Source organism: Colias philodice, chromosome 9 (assembly GCF_061535455.1).
Source record: "Colias philodice isolate Cphi_HAF_F1 chromosome 9, ilColPhil1 Martin Lab GWU primary, whole genome shotgun sequence".
NCBI classification, from domain to species: domain Eukaryota; kingdom Metazoa; phylum Arthropoda; class Insecta; order Lepidoptera; family Pieridae; genus Colias; species Colias philodice.
Genome location: NC_143094.1, coordinates 12,002,501 through 12,026,006, shown reverse-complemented (window position 1 = coordinate 12,026,006; position 23,506 = coordinate 12,002,501). Strand labels below are relative to the sequence as shown.

At 32.7% G+C, this 23,506-nt stretch overlaps 1 protein-coding gene across 1 annotated transcript in view; it reads right to left on the bottom strand.

Annotated features, from left to right (window-relative positions):
• The window catches only part of osp (myosin phosphatase Rho interacting protein outspread), a 256,619-nt gene that overhangs the window by 93,422 nt on the left and 139,691 nt on the right, over positions 1-23,506 (bottom strand). The gene's annotated exons all lie outside the window — the stretch shown is intronic.

The window sequence follows — 23,506 nt, the reverse complement described above, 5'->3', positions numbered from 1 at the left end:
TACCCTACTTTACAACTACAATACAAATAGATCCCCACATCAAAAAACTTAATTAAAAACAGAAATTAATATTAAATGTAGAACTCGAATGTATCGAAGTGACCTTCAATTTTGCAACCTGTCCGCCGCAGTGGGTCAAGTAAAGCCTAGGGCAAAGAACCTCTTTGTAAAAGCGCTACTCGCTGTCTCATCGCAGACTAGTTTTGTATAGAGACAACTGAATATGTTAAATACGTGTGTTGAATTTGGTGTAGGCAGATGTTTGATATCAATAATATATATAAAATTAATGAAGAGTAACCATTTCTTCAATGATACTGAAACGATATACGTATAACATTGCAGATGGATTTTTTGTAAATGTTGTTTTTTACAGCTTATTTTTTCTGTCTCTCTCAAGTTTAAAGTGACTATGATTGCAAAGTAGGTACGTAAAGATTTAAAAAAAGGTACATAAAAAATTAAACAATATTCAACATTGATTTTTTTTTTATACCTAAAGCGTTCTTAAATTATGCCATCACTCTGCATTTAGAGATACACTTCAATGCGTTTTAAATCAAACCCAATAAAACAGTCTCTACAAAACACATTAATCATCCACAATCAGACAATCTATGACCCTCTGTACATTATTACTCTGTGCTAAAGTCTAGAAATAGCAAAGCCGTTTGGGCGGGGCCAGTGAAAGTTGAGAGGATGCGGAACCTCGCGGTTTCTTTGAAAATGTTATCAGCTCATCCATCTTATAATGAAAGGGTTTAATTTAAAGTATAAATAATGGTGTAATTATTTTAAATTTGGTTATGTTATAATGGGAAATTGAGCTCTCTATAAAACGCACTTTTATGTTGTGTAATAATTGAATTATTTGTGTTTGTTATTACGGTTTTGGTTTAAGAAATCGGCTAATGTAAAAATCGTATGATGTCGCGAAAATCCGCTATCTCATATCAAAATCAAAGTTGTAAATTGTAAGTTTGTGGAAATGTCGAAATCCTTGTATTAACCACAATTCCTGCAAATAAATTATTTCATTTCATTTCATTTCATTTCATTTCATTTCCATAAATATTCACTTTGAGCACAAAACAAACAAAATCATACCAGTGAAATAGAAAAAAAATCGCTTCCTAAATATTTCACCTATCTTGATATACCGTGAAGTTCACACAAGCGGCACCGCGTGCGGAAAACTAGTTAATCTACACATTTAACACACCTTTGTTTGCATAGCACTACATTTATGGTAATGTATAGACAATAGACTTAATTGTTCTTATCTCGGCAAATACTAGGTATTATGTAACTGAAGGTTAGGTTTTACGAGCAGTTAGCCGTAATTAGTTAAGTATGGACTTGTTTCTTGAAGGTATTCGACATTCCTTCCAAATTCTCTGAATTGTTTTTTTCACAAGGCTTTTTCCGCGGTTTCATTCATGTGGGCACACATTATCCACAAGATTTTTCGTCTGCTCTTCCATCGATGCGATGGAAAACGTTAATAAACTATAAATAATTTGGAAAATCCAAAAGTGCACGCCTCATAATTTTTTTTTAATAAATATTTATTAATTATTATTTTTGTTTATTTAATAACAATTAAACCACATCGAATCAGACCCTGAAAAATGAAAGGGTTCTATTCCTGAGCATACTCAAGCGTAAGAGAAAAAAAAAGACTCGATTAGTAAAGTATTTCGGTCGCTATCGTGTTAACAAGAAAAAGGATCCGCACATACAGACACACGGACGTCCAAGACAGAACTTTTTTAAACTGTTTTTTAACTAGTTTAAATAACAAAAATGACATCAAAAATATCATGAACGTTAAAAATAGTGTTTTTTCTTAATATGTGTGTGTATGTATTATCTTACAAGTGCAATGTATGATACATAAAGACATTTTAAGTTTGAAAAATCAGATGTTTTGCGCGAAGTGACAGTAGTACCCACCTCAACGCTTCGCTTATGAGGCGTGCAATATTTTTTTTTAAATAATAATATAGTTTAAGCAATAAGCATATAATTTATTAATAGAAGATACCTAGTTATGATATAACAAATCCGGTCATATAATTAGCATACATGTAATTTAATTATATACGTACAAAAATACAAGAAATTACATTTCGGTCTCAAATCTGTTCCGGTAGGAAGTTCCAGTGCAAAATATAACATACATCTATACTAATATTATAAAGAGGAAAAGTTTGTAAGTATGTATGTATGTATGTATGTATGTATGGTTTTCACGCATAAACTACTGGACCGATTTCAAAAATTCTTTCACCATTAGAAAGCTGCATCTTTACTGAGCAACATAGGCTATATTGCATTTTCAAAAAAATTAGAGATCCTTACCAAAAATGCAATAAGATTTTTTTGCACCCAAGGTGTAAAAAAATCCTCAATAAAACTTCTGTCATCGCATGCGCTGCGGAATCTATTGAAGATAGAACAAAAAAATGTTCTACAGTATTATAGAATGGATCAATATCTACAAGAAAGTCCGCGATACCATATGTCCATCTTCAGTAGTTATGTTACTACAACAACTTTTTTACGTTTTCAAAGTAAATAGAAGTGCCGACAGTAATCAAACCATGTTATCCATACACATATATTAATCCTTATCCCATTAAATGATGTTTTATTATAGACTGTTTCAATACCAGCAAAATACTTTTTAAATGAAAATAATTGGATATTCCATTCAAAAGATATAACGAATTTTTAAAAGTGTCAATCTACAGAAAATAGTAGGTATAGGTACTGTTCGAGCAGGCCGTAGTGCGGGGGTCACGGAGGAATTCTACCAATATGCGTCTTGACGGAACACAGTGGGGTTTTGGTCGGTAGGAATCCGACATAACCCACGGCCCCTCCCCCGGAGGCCGTGGGTATCTATGAAAGATATCCCCACTAAAACGAAAAAAAAAGGCCGTAGTGCGGGACGGGGTAAAGGTGATTTTCATGTGATTAAAAATTAAACCTATAGTCCGACCTATAGTAGACTTTTCACTGCAACGATATCGCTATCTATGCGGGTGAAACCGCAGGGCATTGCTAGTTTTATGTAAATTAGTTTTACATATTGAGTAATAAATTTTTATACACATTATAATGATTTGATCTACTTAATAATTGTACTGGAAAATTATGTAATTTATTACATACATCTAAACTTAAACAGTATTTTTGTTATGCACTTAAATATTTATTACAGGAGCAGCTAGCTCCGCGCGGTTTCACCCGCGTGGCTCTACTCCTGTTGGCCGTAGCGTGATGATATATAGCCTATAGCCTTCCTCGATAAATGAGCTATTTAACACCGAAAGAATTTTTCAAATCGGACCAGTAGTTCCCGATTAGCGCGTTCAAACAAACAAACAAACTCTTCAGCTTTATAATATTAGTATAGATTTTTTTACAGATTTTGAGGATGCTACTAAAATATGCATTTCTGGTGCCTAACAACGTCAAAGGCAAGATGTGTGATAAATTACAAAATCCATTCATCCGAACAGTAAATTTCTTTCTCCTTCCTTAAATATAAAAATCAATAAAATCCCTAAGTAAAACGAACAGGATTAAAAAGACCTAAGTTTCTTGGCTAGGTGAACCTAAAGAAAAGTAAACCAAAACAGTATAAATCATACCGCACCCATTTGACAAAGAGAAACTATTTTCCCCAAGATAATCCGTATTTGGTTTTATAATGAGCGCCGCTGGAAAGCGAACCTGATAATGAAACAATGAAAGTGCTTTGCTGTGACTAATTTGCCGGCCAAATCTAGATGACCTATAGGCTATGGTATCGGGAAAGAAATGACACTATGCAAAGCTATGCAATGACAACTAAGCTCCAAGATATTGCTGGAATTTAAATAAGCCCCGTAATAAATAAGATATATAGAAAATGATATATTTATTTATTTATGATAAGGTACCTTACAGCTAGTGATACAATTATTGAGATGAATAAATACTAAGCTACGCCAATTAAAAGGTACACCAATAGGTAGTAAAAATAATATACGTATGTGAACAAAGACTAGTATAAGAATTTTACAAATGATAAGAGAAAATATTTTAATTTCATGTAGGTAAAGTAAGCATTGATCAAGCCCAATAAGTATTTATAAAGAAAGGAAATGTTTTAAATGTCTTCGAATTCATAATAAATTAAAACCAACTTAATTTAATATTAAGTAAAACCTGGTAAGTAGGATGTGATTGTGAGTGTGAGTGTGTGTGTGTGTGTGTGTGTGTGTGTGTGTGTGTGAAAGTGCGTGCATGAGAATGTGTGAGTGTAATAGCAGTGATATCTACTGATTTGACAAAATTGTTATACTTAATTGATAATTATTTCATTAGAATATGAAAAGCTAGTAATAGTGGTAAGCTTGGTTCATCTGACAATTAACATTAACTAATGAGTACTGTATATTTTCATGAGGTCTCTAAAAAAGAGCGCGTGTAGTAGTAGCAGACGTGTCAGAAGTGAAACTTCTTTGGCAAGATTCAAATATTGTCGACTTATTCTATGACGTGGCGGTATTGCAATGACGCGACCTTGAAATTTTACTCTCAAGGCGCCTAAAGAAGTTTCACTTCAAAAAACCTCATTGAAATTCGACACTATCTCAATCGCTATAAAAGTTTTCAATAAAAATAAACGAAATATTCGGAATGTAACTCGTAATTAGTTCTAAGCAGTACAAACCTTGGCCTATTAACTAGTGGATTACGCTAAATTGTCGCCATCTTGAATTTGGTTCGGTATTTTTATTCATGAGCGCCATTCGCTTTGGCTCGAATAATCCATTTACGGTGTTGTTTTTTGTGCGCGTACGCATGAGCTTTGTTAGGGACTGTGTACATTTGTACGGAGTAATTCATGTTTGAACTGTATTAAGAAAATTAGACATTTTATAATTTACGACGTAATTTATACATATTAATGATGAATTCTTTAAAAACGTAAGTACGTTAAAGAAATGGAAGTAGAAAAAAAAGACGGGTTTGCACTCCGGGAGTGCCGGCAGAAGTGAAAACTTGATTATTAACGTTGAGCATGTTTGATATTTTGGAATGGTATCCGTCTTACGCTTTTTCGATCAGGTCACGTGTCCTGACGCGAGTTTAAGATTTTATACCCCATTACAGAAAAAGTGCTCAACGCCGCTAAAGAAGTTTTCACTTCAAAAATTGAAAAGTTGTTCAATTTACAATGAGCATTAAGAAATGTCCTTGCACATAACATTAAAAGAAAAATTGTGTATAGGTATGTGAGATAATTGGCTTCTAATTCTTCAAATTAAATTAGGTTTACTTTAAATCTAATCAAAAAATTATACTCAAGTTAATCCGATCAGATGTATGTAGTCCCCGCTCGATCCAGGCAATTAGCATTATTGTTTTGCGCTCTAAATCTTTCCGCTCCCGATGAGAATACATCGTGTAAGCACTTAGACGTTTTTACGTCGCTTGCCTTTGATTTTCCAAGACATACCGCTTTTGTTTAAGGCAAAGCTGCCTCGGAGGTCGCGTATGCGTGAGTTAAGAGTTTTATGCGGGTGGAATATCGTTTAAATACATTCAAATATAATCGGGTGTTTAACGATCGATTGGGTCCTTTAAATGTGTGTTTTATTTTGGTTTGGGTACGCTAAGTTATGGGATGAAATGTGTGCTAACTTTCAGACTTTTTTGGTGATTGGCTAACCAGTATAATATTTAGTTAGGTTCTTGTAAAAAAATACGCTGAGTGAGAAGACAATCACGAATAAAATGACCGTGGTGATGAGTTCTTAAATTTTGAAATCTAATCTAATCAATCACATAATAAGGTAAAAAAATCACAGGTAGATATATCTGCTAAACTTATTGACCAGTATAAGATATGTTGTTGACCTTACCTTTAAAATACATCATAACAAAAATCATTTACAATCAACAACTCTTACGCAATCATAATATCAAAACAAAACACGTCTATCGATTAGAAAGGTATCAAATAAGAAATAAACATAAAAAACGTGCAGAATCTGTCGCTACGTAGGTACCGCGTAATTAAGAAAAGAAATCTGTATCGGGCTACACAATAATAAATCATATATCGTTCACAATACGTCGTATAATCCCATATCAAGTATATCGTGATAAGTGTATCGATAAAACAATGGGTATTTAGATGTCGAAAGCGTGGCGATTCTAACAATATGATTGTATTTAGTTTTTACTATTAACGTTTTATGGCGTGTTATTCAACAATTGACTTAAAACTATATTTGATAATAACGCTTGTTATTGTTTAGAAAATACGATTACATGATGTTTGTTAAACACTTTCTATTAACTTAAGCAATGAACATTATATTACAAGATTGTAAAATACTGTGCCCCGTGCGGTTTTACCCGCAGTGCTCCGCTCCAATTGGTCGCGTGATGATATAAAGCCTTCTAGCCTTCCTCGATAAATGCGCTATCCAACACCGATGGAATTTTTCAAATCGGACCAGTAGTTCCTGAAATTAGCACGTTCAAACAAACTCTTCAGCTTTTATAGATTAGTATTAGTATAGATGTATTATTTTAATTTTTAAACACGTAGATGCTTTCGTGGCTAAATTTAAAATTAACGAAAATAGCCTTTGTATTTCTTCTTTTCCTCTTATAATAATGAACTTAATTAACCATTAAAATACACTTTTACATAAGTCTCAATTTGCAAATTATATCCTTATTAATCTCATTCAAAGACAAACACATAGATTAATCTCTCCCATGGACACGTTACAAAACCAAACGCGGACGTTAATTAACTTTAATCGAAATTAATTATAATAAAACAAAACCTGACCTTAACCAGATATTAATCCATCAAATACAACCATGATTATATTATGTTACATTTATTTCTCAATGTATAAACAATTTCATGGCATATTGATTTTATTTGGCGTTGAGTGACTTGTCTTGACAAGGTTCCGTATATTTTATGTATTATTCACACATTTAAATAGATCTTAGAAATATCAATGACACGACTCTCATTTTTTGTGAAAAGATATACAGTAACCTATGCGAAAATATACCATTTAGGGAAAAGAAACTAAAATCTGATGATAGTGGTGATGAATAATGCATTTTTTTAACCTACACATACGTTGTAATTGAAAACGCAGCGCACATCTTCAACCAAAACGCTTTTGTGACTTCAAAGGCAAAAACGCGGGGTCGTATGCCCTAAGTAGAGCAAGGTGACAATGCTAATTATAAATCCATATTGGTTAAACCATAAAAAGTGCACTCTAATTAAACCTGTATTACAATGGAGTAAGAATGATTTTTTCTAAGCAGTTGCGTAGTCGGGCGTGGGACAGTGTTTGAGGTTATATCGATTTCTCGCAATTCATTGCCGATGCGTATGAGCAGCGATTATATCGAAGGAAAAAAAACTATGGACGATATGTCGCTCTAAATAGCTGGGCCTTAGAAATGCGTAACGCTTCGAGGTGATTTTATGGCTAATTAGAAATGGGAGGCATATTTAAAGTATATAATATGTTTTATATTATTACCTATATTAGCCTATCCAAGTAAATACCAGCATTGTTAAAATTTCAGGCAGTAATAAGTCTGACGAAGTATTTCTTTCTTTTTTAAATGTATAGAATACTAGCTTTCCGCCCGCGGCTTCGCCCGCGTTTTCAAAGAAAATCCCGTTCCCGTAGGATTTCCGGGATAAAACCTATCCTATGTCCTTTCTCGGGTATCAAAATATCTCCATACCAAATTTCATGCAAATTGGTTCAGTAATTTAGGCGTGATTGAGTAACAGACAGACAGACAGAGTTACTTTCGTATTTATAATATTTAGTATGGATTTCTGTCACATCACGATGTTTTCTTTCCCTATGTAATTAACAAAGCATTACATAATACAATTAAATTGTATAGTTATTATATAAATCCACTTACAATGCAAGTATACTTGAGTATATTGGTCCATGGTTTAAACCAATAAACATATCTACATCAGAATTACAAAAGGCAGATTTAGGGCAGCCATTTAAATCGATAAATAAAAGCATACCTCCGGACAAGCACCTATTAAGAGAACTTCCGATGATATCATTCGATGCGAATCGAGACATCGAATACGCTAATACAGTACGAGCGAACATTTTCTTTCAAACTCATTGAATATACTCTGTGAATGTAATTACGCATTCCTTTGGTTTTGTATAAATTGAAATATAAATGCTCTAAAGGAATTCGGCTAAAAAACGTAAGAGAAGTGGACTGGTGAATGCGATTTTTCGTTATGATTGATTTATTGGTTTGATTTTTTAGATTAATTTTCTTCATGGGAAAGTAAATGAGGAATATTTATGTTTTTATTTTTTTAGATTTCAAAGTTATTTGGTGACGCAACAGAAATACATATAAGTACCTATTTAATAATGTAATTTTTTCAAAATGTTTCAGACTTATGAGTTTATTCTGAATGTGTTTATTATCAACAAGCGAATTACATCTTCTTATATATAAAAATGAATCGCAAAATGTGTTGGTAAGCGCATAACTCGAGAACGGCTGAACCGATTTCGATAATTCTTTTTTTATTATATCCCTTGAAGTACGAGGATGGTTTTTATGTAGAGAAAACGTAAATATGTACCACGGGCGAAGCCGGGGCGGACCGCTAGTTGATAATAAAACCGTCATACCATCTGCATAAGAATCGATATTTATTCGGTAATAAAATTTATTTTTCCCATAATATCCCAATACCCAATAAAGATACCGTTTCTTCCACGAATATTGAATCTTTATCTTTTGAATCTTATCTTTGCGTATAATTTAATATTTAATATGTTATTTATTTCATTGTTCCTCTTTCACATCATATCTGTCTGAGGCGTGGGTTCGATAAATATCGTTAACACGATAGAGAGTAGGTATGGGAAACTTAAATACTGATAGACGATTTCTTTCAATCAAGATAAAAAGCAATTAAAAAAAAGATTTATTTAAATTTATGCCACATTTGAGGTGCTCATAAGGAAAATAAGTATATTAAATATTGTCTATATTATATTATCCTTGTAATATCAGTGCTGTGCTGTTGAAGGCACAGCTTAATACTGAGTTGGTCCCCTTTTTGCTAAAGGTCTGCCACACTTTTGTCTTTTTCTGTGTTTTTTGTATTCCTTATTCTTTTTATTATATCTGTTGTTGGCTTTTGGCGAAATAAATTATTCTTATTCTTATTATTCTAATAACATATTACAATGTATGAAAACCACAAATTAACTAGGCATACAAGTCGAATTTTCACTTGATCTAAACTGAAGGGCGAGCCCTCCAGCACGGCCATAGTCTATCGACTAGTCTATCGATATCGACTAATTGTGCGTAAAATCGACATAATTGGCGTGTTCAGCCCGACCACGATCCTACTGACCTTGTGCTTCGCGACATGTCGACATGTTTCAGAATCTCTAGGTGCTACTAATTAACTCTATTTTTTTTGTAATTAAATTTAGGTAGGTACTATCGATTATAAATGCTACTGAATCGATTTTAATTATTGATTTTTTTGATTCAAGAGCTCTCGTGACCTTGCTTTTATGCTGAATGTTAATAGTCGTCTATCTTACTTACAAAATTTGAACCATTTTAGTACACTAGTTTTGAAGTGAAAGAGCTACAAATCGCATGTGGATTTATAACATCGTAGTATGACCGGAATCACAATTATGTCCAGCTGCATTTATTACCTGTAACAAATAAAATAAACAATAAGTTACAACATCGGTAATACTTCAAATAAATAACAATTCTAACACACATCACTATGTAGTAAGTTAGCACTTTCATATCCCTTTCGCACACCCCTTATCACATTACACCAGAGCGAGACAAAACATCAGATTTGCTAATTAGTGCGATAGTACTTTAGGGACGTGCAGTGAAAGTCGATATATCTCGCGATTTTTGCAAAAACTAGTATCAGTTTCGTGAACATTGCGTAATTTATCAAGTTTGGTAGCGGATACAGTCGGCATGCGTGTTGCGCAATTGATTTTAATTAAATTAATGATGCAGACCTGTTCATGTCCGTAACACTAGTTAAGGTATTTTAATTGAGGTGGCGTAAACGTGGGCTATAACCCGACCAAAATGAGATTGGAATTTGGGTTTTTTCACTATATGGAATCTTTTTAAATTTCTTGAGTATGTTGAATATGTACCACATAATATTATGTAGACACTTTTTTTTAGCTGAAATTCTAAACAAATTCGTTTATGCATGTCATGACCTACCCAATAGATATTATATGTACCTATATTATTTTGAGTATAATAGCAATACATATGAGCAAAGCAAAATACACAAACGCACACAGAACCTTTATCAAAGCTATAACTAGAGAATGGTGATAATAATATGCAGTATAATTTGTCATCAACGACCCTCAATAGTTTTCTCGTAGTGAAATACTCTCCACAACTTTCTAGCATTGATAGGCAATATAAATATTACTAAATGCATATTTTAGACAAACCTTTATAAAGATGCAGCGTGTCCCAATCTATGCAAGTACAAAAATCCATACTAATTTAAAAAAAAAGTAAAAAATGTTACTGTTTGTTTTATGGGATAGGTCAATCGTTGAAGCTACATAATACAATTTGTTTTTTTTTTTTTTTGTTAATATTTGCTAGGTACTAATAGTATCCAAACCAAGATATGTGGAATACACGAAACAATTATAATACATAGGTACTTACATTCATGAAAAATAATCCATTTTATAATTTTAAAAGATAAATGACATGCAACATAACTTTCCAAGACCAAGCCTGCCAGCAACGCTCAATTATCACAAGAATTTGATTTATATCGCCTCTTTAAACGTGACCCAAATATGAGTGACAAAATTATTACGATGCACGCTCGTAAATTGTAAGAAAATAGTTCATAGCCACAGATATAGAGACCTAGATGCGGCGGTAAACAAACAAAAAGTAAAAGTATTATTCATGTATTATCGTACAATTTCGTTGATATAACTGTGCCAAATCACAAAATTCATTTCGTGTGTTGTGTAAAAATAATTCTACTCATTATTTCAAATGTCAACAACACATAAAATATTTGCATTCTCAGTTAGCCACCTGCATAATACTCGTGGGAGGTAAGTATTCCAAATACGCCCGCTTTGGTTTGTCCCAAAAATGTGAGCAAAGTTCGAATGCTTTCCCACAAATGTAAAGCTAATTTTAATTAGAATTATAAAATCGCTATATAAAGCGATAAGACCGCCAAATGTTTTAATTAGGTAAGGTTCTTTGTAATGTAATTTTAATAAATAAATAGATAAATAAATAAATATTTATATAACACAGACCTACAAAATATTTTGTGGTATATCTAGTCAGCTCTATAACTATGCGTACGCGCATGAAATTCGCCACAACACTGTTTGACAGTTCTGAGACGAATGGCTTTTCGCGGGAAATTTATTATTTCCTCTTATTTCATCAGCGAGCTTTTAACTCTTGGTTAATACTAAGAATTGAAACTTTGTATGTTTAAGAATTTATTTTAATTTCTATTACGCTTTTCCTACAAAGTTTAGACTGATATTTTTATAGATCTATACGAACAAATTCATTATGTTTGCCGCTTTTTTCAGGATAAAAAGGGACGTTCTTTATCTGAATACGATAGCTTAAACTTGTTGCAGATTTGTGAATTAAATTTTACAATTTGGTCAACTGAAGAGCAGTACCAGCTGAGTGGAAAATGTTTCTTAATTCACTCCGAAAAGTTCGAAATGAGGCAAGTCTTTTTTTTAACTAGCGTATAATTTATATCCTGTTTTTTCATTGATTGAATTGTGAAACAGCACTTACAGGACGTTTTAATTTACATGATAAAATATGTATGTACATTTTTATTAAGAAAAAAATTGAAGGCCTACTAAGCATGAATGATAAAGGTTATTTCAAATCTACTTTATAAGTAGGCCTAATATATGATAAAATTATTCAGATTAAGACTATTACCCGGAACAATAAATGAAGTGTCAAAATAAATTTTCATATCGATTAACGAAAAAATAACACCAAGATAAATGGCTGACTTGACCTCAGGAGCGGGAGAGAGATATTCACTTCCTCGTGTTAGAAAGAGATGGGAGAATGAAATTAGAAATGGTATCTAATCGATCTCGATTTATTGGCCGCTGACAAGCAATCAGTCAATATTAACATATAATCTCCAATAGTGCAATACCCGTGTATAATGTAAAATAAATATTTCAACTATTTTAACGGTAAATGTGTATGACGTCATATAAAGGAAAGTCGGGATTTGTCATTAACTCATTAACTATTTACGAAAGACCTATTTTAATTAAGAACTTTTTTGGATAAACACAACTTAAGCAATACATATGTAATTTCATTTAAACTAAATGATCAAGTCGAAAGAGACAACTCACAAACTTGACCACATTCCTCTATAAGTACCAGACACAAAGAAAATAGTTTTCCATAAAATTATATCTATTTATAATTAACGTAGCTTTACTTTATTCCCATCCAAATATGGCACAAGGAAGACGGGTCAGATACACCGTTCACAGCCCGCGGAAGACACGACGCGGCATTTGATGCGCCTGCGCTGACGTAACGCAACACTTTCTTGTGAAATGTGCTAACTTGGCGCTTGATTAAAGTGCTATCTATACTAATATTATAAATCTTGAGAATTTGTTTGTTTGAACGCGCTAATCTCAGGAACTACTGGTCCGATTTGAAAAATTATTTCGGTGTTAGATAGCCCATTTATCTAGGAAGGCTATAAGGTTATATATCATCACGCTAACACCAACAGAAGCGGAGTACTTCGAGTAAAACCGCGGGGCATAGCTAGTAAGGAATATAGCTTCTGTTTTTGTTTTCAACCGATTTGAAAAAAGGAGGATGTTTTCAATTCGATTGTATTTTATCAGTTATGCGAAGTAAGGTATCGATGCGCCCGCGCTGACGTAACGCAACATTTTTCTATAGGATGGATTTAGTAATATAATATATTCGATTATCCCAATAAAGTCTTGATAAATAAATACTATTACTTATTTAATTGTCTTTTTGTAGGTCAGTACAAAATTATCATTAAACCTAATTGCAAGTTTGTAACTCCAGTAACATCTTCAAATAACCTCAAAACTATCAATTTAGTAATTCCAGCACTTACACAATCAAACAATAAACTTGTGACTTGTGCAATATAATTGTTTTGTTGAACCGTGTGGGAATTTGTTGTTTTAACGGATTTGGGTAATCGAGGTCGAGCACAGAAGCTTTCATCTTGAAGTATTAATTATGTTAACTAAATATATGCAAAGTATAAAATGCAAATTTTATCGACTTATAACAAACTTCCAATTAGTTAGGAACTTATAATTTATAATTAGGTTCGTAAGCGCGAAAGATTTTAGTTATTATCAATGAGCCAACTCTTTTAAAACTCAAACACAAGCAATAATAGTATTTCCATTCAAAGCTTCATGATAACTAAAGTATGTACAACACATTGGTCACTGTAAATTATGTATTATAAACATTACTACTATACAACTAAAATCTGAAAGAAAATTCTTCAAACAAAATTTCCCAGGAACATAACAGACAGACAGACAGACAGACAAACTCCCCAGTCAGAGGGGTGTAGCAGCCGGCGTGGCGCCAACTTTCACTGCGGGTCGACGGCCGCTAGCCAAAATTGACGTCACGTCGATGCCTTCGCGATTTGTAATCCTATTATCGGATAAATACTGTCTGTACTACAGATCTTGCATTGAATACGGGGATTTGTGCAGAAGTAGATACACGTGGTAAATGGTAATTCGACTAAATGATATTGTGTGAATGCGTCAAATATTATGAAATGTGAGAAACATTTAAAACATGTTTAAAATGGTACAAGTTCATTTTCTTGGTTAACTATAAATTTTATGTAAATAATAAATAGGCATCTATTTGAGCGAACATTCGTGATGATTATCGTTTTCTTTAGATCTAACCCAAACATGTACTAGACGTTTCAGAACTGTTATAAAACATATATACAGGCCCAATATCTGTTTAACTAAGAATGTAAAGTAAAGCCTAATGAGTGAAAACGTATGACAGTACAAGCGCTCTTATTGAATTAATGGACACTCAAGTCGCAAAGGTTAAAAATAAATCTGATTACAATGCAGCATTGTTTCAAGCAAGAGAAATTAACGAGCCAATAGAAATCATCCAAAGAACATGAAGATAAATCGTCAGTCGCGATAAGGTGAAAAGTGAGAGCCTCCAAATAAATCGAGTGATAGGTATTAAATCTAAGATAAGGGGACAATAGAGAGTGGGACATTAGCTCAGCTCGGGTGCACATCTCACGCGCTAATCTTGTTGTAAATGCGAAAGTTCGAAGATCTTGTAAGAGTAGAAACTGAAAGAAGCTGGGTTGGATGCTGTGGAAAGCATGGTTGCTGAAGTTATTTGCTTGTTTATGGAGGCTTCTTGCCAGTTTTCACGAATAGTACGTATACTTGCTTAGTACCCGAAAATTAGTGGGCAAATGATAAAGGCAGGTAAAAATGTAAAAGCTTAAAGAATAATATTATTCAGGTGATGCTTCTGAGAATAAAACATACAATCTACTTTATTAAGTTTTATAACGTTGTCAACCAACGACTTTGTTTTTATTAGCGACAACTTTCACTTATTAAAATAACACCAATTCAGCTAATTTTAGACTAAATTTGTTACAAGAGTGATAAGAACTATTTCTACTGAGTAATGAACTCGAGTGTAATCGTCCTTAAGAATTCCTAATAAATCATAGGGAATGTTCTCCTTGCCTCTTTAGAAGGCTTCGAGAAGTTTTTTCTAGAAGATTCCAATCTCGTAACGGATCTTAACGCTGAGGATGCTTACTTTGTTAATCTATTCAATTAACAACTAACTAACAATGAATTCGATGAAATCTGAAGACATCGATGTAAATGGTCGATAACCTAGAGATATATCTCAAGATAATGAATAATTATCCGCTGAAAACGGCATAAATGGTGTCAAATGTATCTCGTGAGTGATAGATGTTATCGCAATTGATAAAGATCTGTCGTTCATTAGATTTCTCTTTTAGTGCTGTCAGCGGTATCAATTAACTTTTACAATTTTGGACTTCTACGCTTTTGAACGCATTATGAAAGGCGCCAAATTTCTCATGTAACTTTTTTATTGCATGACTAGTGTTGATTTAATGTATCTGTGTTCTCAGAAAAAAATGTAGAATAACAATGCAATGCTACAGAAATGTCTGAGATATACTTTTATCAAAACAAACACATTCCAAATTGTATAAAAACAAAGTTAGTGCCAAGTTAACAAACCGTAGAGATTGATATGTATTCTTTTACCGTTGAACACTGACAATAACACCATATAAAGCAATACAATAAATTGCTACAAATTCTAGAGCAAATACTGCATTATTAGGATTTACGACTTTTAAACACGATTAAAAACCGACCACACCCGCCTTCATTACAACAAATCATATAAAGTAATTGAATTAAAAAAACGGCTACTATAGTTGCGCGGTTTAAAGATAAAATATACTTTAAAGCTAAGTTCTAGAGTTGAAAATTGAATGAAGATTATTCTGGTCGACCCTGACTCACATCATGACCATTATGTAGTTATCGTTAATTACCGACAATGTTCAAATCTGGACGACATAAGGCATATGAAGGTGAATGAGGCTTAATAGATATATGCAGATTCATGTAGGGCTTCTTTCAATGCATTAGCTTTTAATTGCAGAGATTAAAATGATGCTTTAGTGGAGGCCAGTATTTTGTTCATATATTTGTAAAGTTAAGGAGCAAAATGATAAATGGGAATAGAAAAGATATGTGATGACAGCTTGCCAATTCTATACTTCTGAGAGACGATGGGTTGACTTCAGACTGAAACCAAACAGTACTGGCAGATAAATTTAACTAGGAAAAGTAGAACTTTTAGTTTTCAATAGTATCATCAGGTCATTGCATTTATATGCTGGATAAACGTTATAGTTTAAGTTTAATTTTAAATCTTGAAAAATGTGGGGAACAATACAGCCTTCAATAAGAATATAAATTATGTTTCATACATCGATGATATTATTCTTTAAAAATTCACATATACCACGAAGTTGTTGATATCCTGTCAATAATAATATAGTACTGAAATGATGAACGTATCAATAAATCATAATACCGTTATCCTTTGAGTAAAATCGTCATGCATTATATCGTATTTAATTACCCCCAATAAAGCAAGACCTTTACAATTCCGCTGAAACATTTCAAAAGAAAATAATTTCATTAAGTCGTAATTTCGCGTATAATAATACCTGTGTATATGAACTGTAATAATTTATTAAATTTCTTGAGACGTAAAGACAAGTGCAAAAGTTCCATCATTAACAAGAACACGTATTTTGTTTTATACAATTCTAGCTCTTATAGTCAAGAGAATTAAAGGAGAGAATTGTTTAAAATCACGATATAGTGGTAATGACAATACGATTTGCGAAGGAACCGTGTGACAGTTTTAAAATTACTCCCGCCACGTGAAAAATGACTTCGATCAAAACGATGTTTTTAAAAATAAAATATACATTGCTATATGCAAATTGCGTATATGTACGATATGTTGCTTGTTGAATTTGAATTGTATTTTTATGGGAGTAGATGTCAAAGTCGCTTTGCCGTTATGGCGCGTTAAAAAAGGCTTTAACTGAGGTCTTACGCCTATCCATAACTGCATTCACAACATGATCCTATCTGTTCTATAAATAGATACCTCATTTAATTGAAACAATGATTTATATGCATATTTGAACTTTTTTTATATTTATTTTATTATGATTATGATTGCATAATCATTCAACGTCTGAAAGAGTTGAAATTAGGTTGACATGACGCAAATGTACTAAGCAAAAATAAAACCGGCCAAGTGCGAGTCGGGCTCGCGCACAAAGGGTTCCGTAGCAGCAAATATAATAAATTACAGTTAAATCAACCTATCTCAAAAACTATAAGAGATACTTTGATCAAACCAAAAATCGTTGAAAGAGTTAATTAGCATGCATCACCTCTATTTTTTTTAGAATTTTATACCCCGTAGTTATAAAAATAGAGGGGGGGGGACATACTTTTTACGACTTTGAGAGCTGATATCTCAAAAACCGTTCACTTTAAGAAAAATGTTTTTTAGAAAACTTTATATCATTTTAAAAGACCTTTCCATTGATACCCCACACGGGTATGTACATCGAAAAAAAAAATTTCATCCCTCAGTTACATGTATGGGGGGCCCCACCCCCAATTCTTTTTTTTACTATTTAGTGTCATATTTTTGTAGCGGTTCATACAACACATATTCCCATCAAATTTCATCACTGTAGTACTTATAGTTTCCGAGTAAATCGGCTGTGACAGACGGACAGACGGACAGACGGACAGACGGACATGACGAAACTATAAGGGTTCCGTTTTTGCCATTTTGGCTACGGAACCCTAAAAATACCTACTAAGCAATATTAAATGTCAGGTGTTAGTCATACAAATAAGAAAAAAATAAATGGCTCCGTATTGGATTAGTCTATAAATTACTACTTTACACTGCTACGCGAAAGCTGTAAGATAAAATCTAGCTAAACAGCAGTTTAATCACGCCACAGAGTACCAAAAAGGTCAGTACCTAAACCACAGAATACTTATTAGAACCACAGTAGAACTAAACACCAATTACGAACAAATATTTAGACATCTATGATTGAAACAACGGTGTCCGTGCAAGGGCATTGCTGAGACAATGATTGGATCGTGATGCCCACCTGAATGCGAATGAGGAGCGTTTGTTGAACCGCCGTGTGCGTTGCATCACAATACTGGAGGTTATAGGTGTGCTGTGTGCAAGCGTGGAAGCGGGAGAGGGAGCGGTAGCGGGAAATTATTTATCCGTCCAACACAGTGTGGCACAATAATCTTGTCAAGAGATGGGCAATAGGGGCATGTTTTCGAAGTTGTTGTTTATGTATACGATATTTGAAGAATAAACTTTAACAAGGATTGAAAAATCTGCGAGCAGACTAATACAAAGCAAAGTACATATTACATAATATGTTCAGAGTGTACTGTTTGCAATATATGTTAGATCAGTGATCGTTGGTGATCGTCTTTGAAGGATATGGACTGAGTAAATAAGTAGTAATTATTGATGAAATACATTGCTGAGTTAAAATAAATTAAGTAACATTACCGTTTCTTTCCATTGTCAACAGCCTCCGTTTCTTTATAAAGATTCAATTGATTAACAATATATTCAAATAGAAATCGCTCCCGCTTACCACTATGGTCAGACTGTATGGGAAAGGGCTGTATTAGTCTATCCCATGTATCGTTAAATTCCAATGGGATTCGTGGGTAATTTATGTTAAATATTATGAATTTTATTTAAATTCAATTCTTGGGACGAGTTAAAAAATTCTATCACAACCCTCATAAATATATAATATGAATTTATTTTAGCATATACATATACATAATATAATTTCAACTAAAATGTTAGGTATGCGAAATGTGCATTTTTTAATAATAAAAAAATATAGTATTTCGTATTTTCTCTGCTGAATAAAAAAAATCGTTCAATTTATTTTGTAAACACTTAAACAGTTAAATATTAACAACGTTTAGATTTTCTCAAAACGCAAAAAATATTCCCGTATCAACTACGCATTTGATAATACAAATGATCTCATTGTCATTTGATTCTAAGGTGTATCAAATACGCGGAGGTTAACGTTAAATGTCATTCATCAACCTTGATCATACTCTTTATATTACAGACACCATATTACAATTTAAACAATACAAGACAGTATTTAAACAACAGTATTTAAACAACCACAAGAGAAATAAAATATTTTAATGGTTTAATTTGATGGTGATCTATAATACCTAACCCTATTTAATGTGCAATAACCCTATTTATTTGCTTAGCTTTTAGACCTATTTGTTTTTCACCCAATATATCTTAACCCATTTTTAAATATAAACTAAAAGAAGTACTTCAATAATATTCGTGCTGCGAAATAAATTATTCTCAGTTTCATAACTCAATAAAAAGCGTTTGAAATGCGCATCATTCACCGCGATGAATTGTAAAAATGTACAATTACGTAACGATAAGAAATGACAAATATCAACTTTCACTCCACGTTGAGTTAACACCTGACCTCTTGGACACCTGATGGACCAATACAACAAATTCAGTACCATTCACGCTTGTCTGTAGGCGTGCTTGAGTAATGAATGGGCAGCTTTAAACTCGATAATTTCGAGTCGTTAAACTGTTCCAATTTTGAATATTTTTGCGTGTGGCATCACGCCATGATATAATCAATATAATTGTAGTCTGTGGGTGGTATTATCGAACTTATTTGAGCATTTCTTTTTTTGTGTGCGTTAAACGTTTTAACAAGACTCATGCTTTAAGCTTTAAGCTCCTCCCGTTTCTGCCCGGGGTGACTCGAGATAAAAAATATAATCTAGATGTAAAAATGTGTCTTTCTACTGGTGACAGCTATTTCATATAGATCCAATAGTTTACAAACATTAAAACACGAAATATTTCCAATTCCTAATATTACTTTAGAGTTTAGATGATAATAATACTTATTGTTTGTATGTGAACTATCTCTAAAACAACAAATAAAGCTATTTCATTGTTTCAACATAATGTCAATAATTGACCGGTGCAGTCTATATTATTAAAACGATCTTGACCTGACGAGGATTAGCCAGTCAAGGCTGGATGGTTCACGATCGCACATGACTCTTCGATGCGTCATATTGAATTTTTATTATTCGCTAAATTCTATTGTTTGGTATTCCGTATTTGATAGGATTTCCGTTTTGAAGCATTTAAATTGTGGAAGTTTTCCCGTGTCAGAGGTCGAAAACATTTTTTGACACATAAATAGATAGGTACTAACATAATTTTATATTTTTCAGATTTGAAAGGAAAACGATGTTAGTTCTCCATTACTACAGGGGAACTGATTTTTTTGGAACAGCAAATAAACTAAAAATATTTAATTCTTACATAATGTTTTTACTTTTTATGTTTGTTTCCGTTTTTATACAAATGTAAAACTACTTATTTTCTTGTATTGGCAGTTAGCACGCACACAGATGTCAATCCGTGTTTTTTTTGTACATACGTAATATATTATTATATTTTTTACCGCTACCAAGTAATTCAATCGAAATAATTGCTTTGGTAATGTCTATTTTTTACGAATGACACTTACAAAAAGTAATTTGTAAAGTGCAATATTAGACCTTAAGGACTAAGGAATAAATACCAGAATCGTGTAGTTGAATATTAATTTGAGAGTGGAATGTAAGGCCTCCAAGGACTAGCGTGTATGCAAAGCTTTCGAAACAATGTCATCATAATAATATGTTTGTCGAAAAATAATTATAACAACTGGCATAAACCTCAAGTTAAATGAAATTGAAATCTTGTATCCTGTAAAATTGTAGTTATTGATCCTATGTAGGTATTCTTTGATTTTTGAATTTGTACTGCAAACAATTTGCTATGTAAAAATATTTTAAATATCCTTAAGCATTTGATTATTTTTGCTGGTAATAATATCAGTTGACTAGCTACATATTGGACGTTTATAGGTAAAACACTTCAATCGGATTTTCTTTAATTTCGATTTCATGCATTAGCGGGATTTTATTATAGTAAACGTAAGAACGTTACTGAAAACATACATTTTTTGAAGGAAATAATGCTAATTCCAAGGATGAAGGATACAACGACATTTTATAGGCAGTTCCAACGCTCGTGTGTAACCGGCCTTACGTATATAATTACGGCCGTCACCCTACGCCGCGTGTGGATAATTTGTTTTTACCTGTACATAACTTTTTTGTAAACTATATAATGGCGGTGCTTATTAAAGATGAACAAAAACATTTCGTCTGTTTATCTTAATTATTGCGTTTAGCGCTGCAATAAAAATAAAAGTTTCACACACACCTCCACAGCACACCCACACATTGTAAAATATTCTGTATAAACAAATAAGGCGATGTGTGAAATCTGTGTAATTAAAAGAGAAACCAAATGTTTGGAAATAGGTGGTAGGTAGATAGACATTTATATGGGTAGAAAACAATTTAAGTCAAATTAATGTATTTTTCATAATTATGCATGATGAAATCATATTAGAGAACCAGAACACAATTTTTGAAAATTAAAGCTTCTTTCAGTAATATATAAGACTGAGTACCTAATGAAGATCTGATGTACAGATATTATTATTATAAGAACATAGAAAAATCTCGATGTTCGAAGCTCCACTGTTCAAGTCCAAAACTTGAAATGTGGAGCTTCAAACATCAGCTCTAAAAAATATGCAATAATTATTAACTTCCAAGACAAAATCTATTACAAAGATAATACAACAATATCAATGAATACTTTTGTACACGTTAGATAATCACCATACAGTTAAAACAAGGCCTTCCAAGAGATGCAATTTCGTCAATTGACCGAGTGGTTATGAGTTAGAATGTGGCAGAATGTGGCTCATTAATACGGTCCGTAATGTGGTCTAGCATGCAAGCTAGGATCTAGGGCATATAGCTGGGAAGTGCTGTATTACACAGCTTTACAGATCATTATGAGCGTGACTGTTTCTAGGCATTTTGAAGAAGCCTCATTGAATTAAAAACAACAAATAGATACTGCAGAAGCATGATTATCTAGATTTTAGATGTTACTTTTATTTAATTCATGTATTTCATTCGCAGAGATCCCAACAGAGATTTTTTATACGAACCTACCTACTTATTGAAAAGTGTATTTACTTTGTAATACACAAACTCGATTTCTCTGAATTGAAATATGCTTGTAATACGATTTAAGTGCAATATTAATTGAATAAAGAGATTGAAACCCGTAAAAGTGCTTGTTATAAAACGCGTTGTAGCGCTTATAAAGCGTGCAGTATTGCGACAAGAAACATTTATTGACGACATAAAATAAATAAAAAATTAATACGATTAATGTTCTATTTAATGTATGATTGTAAGGTACCTTGTACTAATAAATAAATAAATTAATTAATTACCCGATGGTACGTGTAGGTACCAAACAAAATCATCCAACTACAATTACATATTTAAACGAAAAACTAAACTGCCTTCTGTGTCAGGATTAGAACAAATGACGGGACAGCACTGAAGTTAATTCTTTCAAAATCTCACTAAATTGAAAGCTCTAAAGTCTAAGGTAACACAACCAAAAATTGTTGATTAGTCGAATTATTATTAGTCGACGAATTGCGAACCTCATTTTTATTGAATCGGTTGAAAATCTCACTCATATAATCTTATTATTATAGTCACTAAGCATCTGTACCAACCTTACTTACATAATCTTATTACCGTATAGTGTATAGTCTACACGCATCACCATACATACATCCACCATACAATTGTGTCAATTCACGCACACCGTTATCAAATCCATCATAATCAGATCAAAAGGACATATCGACTATCGAGGCTCAATACTAGTCCTTACAATGGCCGACGTGCTATAAATCATTTTGTAACAGTTATGTTTTAACTGTTAGACGTGGGTAGATCTGTTTATACAGTAAAAGTTCCTTATTCGCGCTTCCTTCATTCGCGGTTTCACTATTCGCGGATGGAAAAAATGCGACCTAAATCCTGTATTCGCGGCCTAAAATTCGTTATTCGCGGATCGAATCGGTACATCGGTACATACATATATGTATTTACCTAAATAAATAAACCATTCGTTATCCTTAGTAAACGCTTGAACTACAACTACGAATTTATAATGTCGACTAAAAAAAATGAAAAACGAGTAAAAAGTGCCAAGCCATTGCCTAAACCTGAAGATAATACCTAATTAAATGGTAATTAATAAGTATGTTTGGTCAAAAACTTAAATTAAACTGGTTTCTTTATGTATTTGCTTTTTTATTTCGTCACCTAAGAACGTATACCCTATAACCCCATTCAAATTACCATTCCTTATTCACGGTTTCTCTATTCGCGGCACATTTACGGAACCTATTACCCGCGAATAAGGAACTATTACTGTATTTACTTATATGTATAATGTGTGTAAATTTCAATGGCGAATTTCTGTTCGGTTTGGGATTTGACAAAATCTATTGTGCGATTTTACGAAGTTAAACGCATGATGTGATGCCTTTAAAGATATTTTATCTATTAATGTACCTTCTTTGTAAATTGCTTTTTTATATAATATGTTCTAGGCCCTAGGGACTGTAAAAACACAACGCTGCAATGAG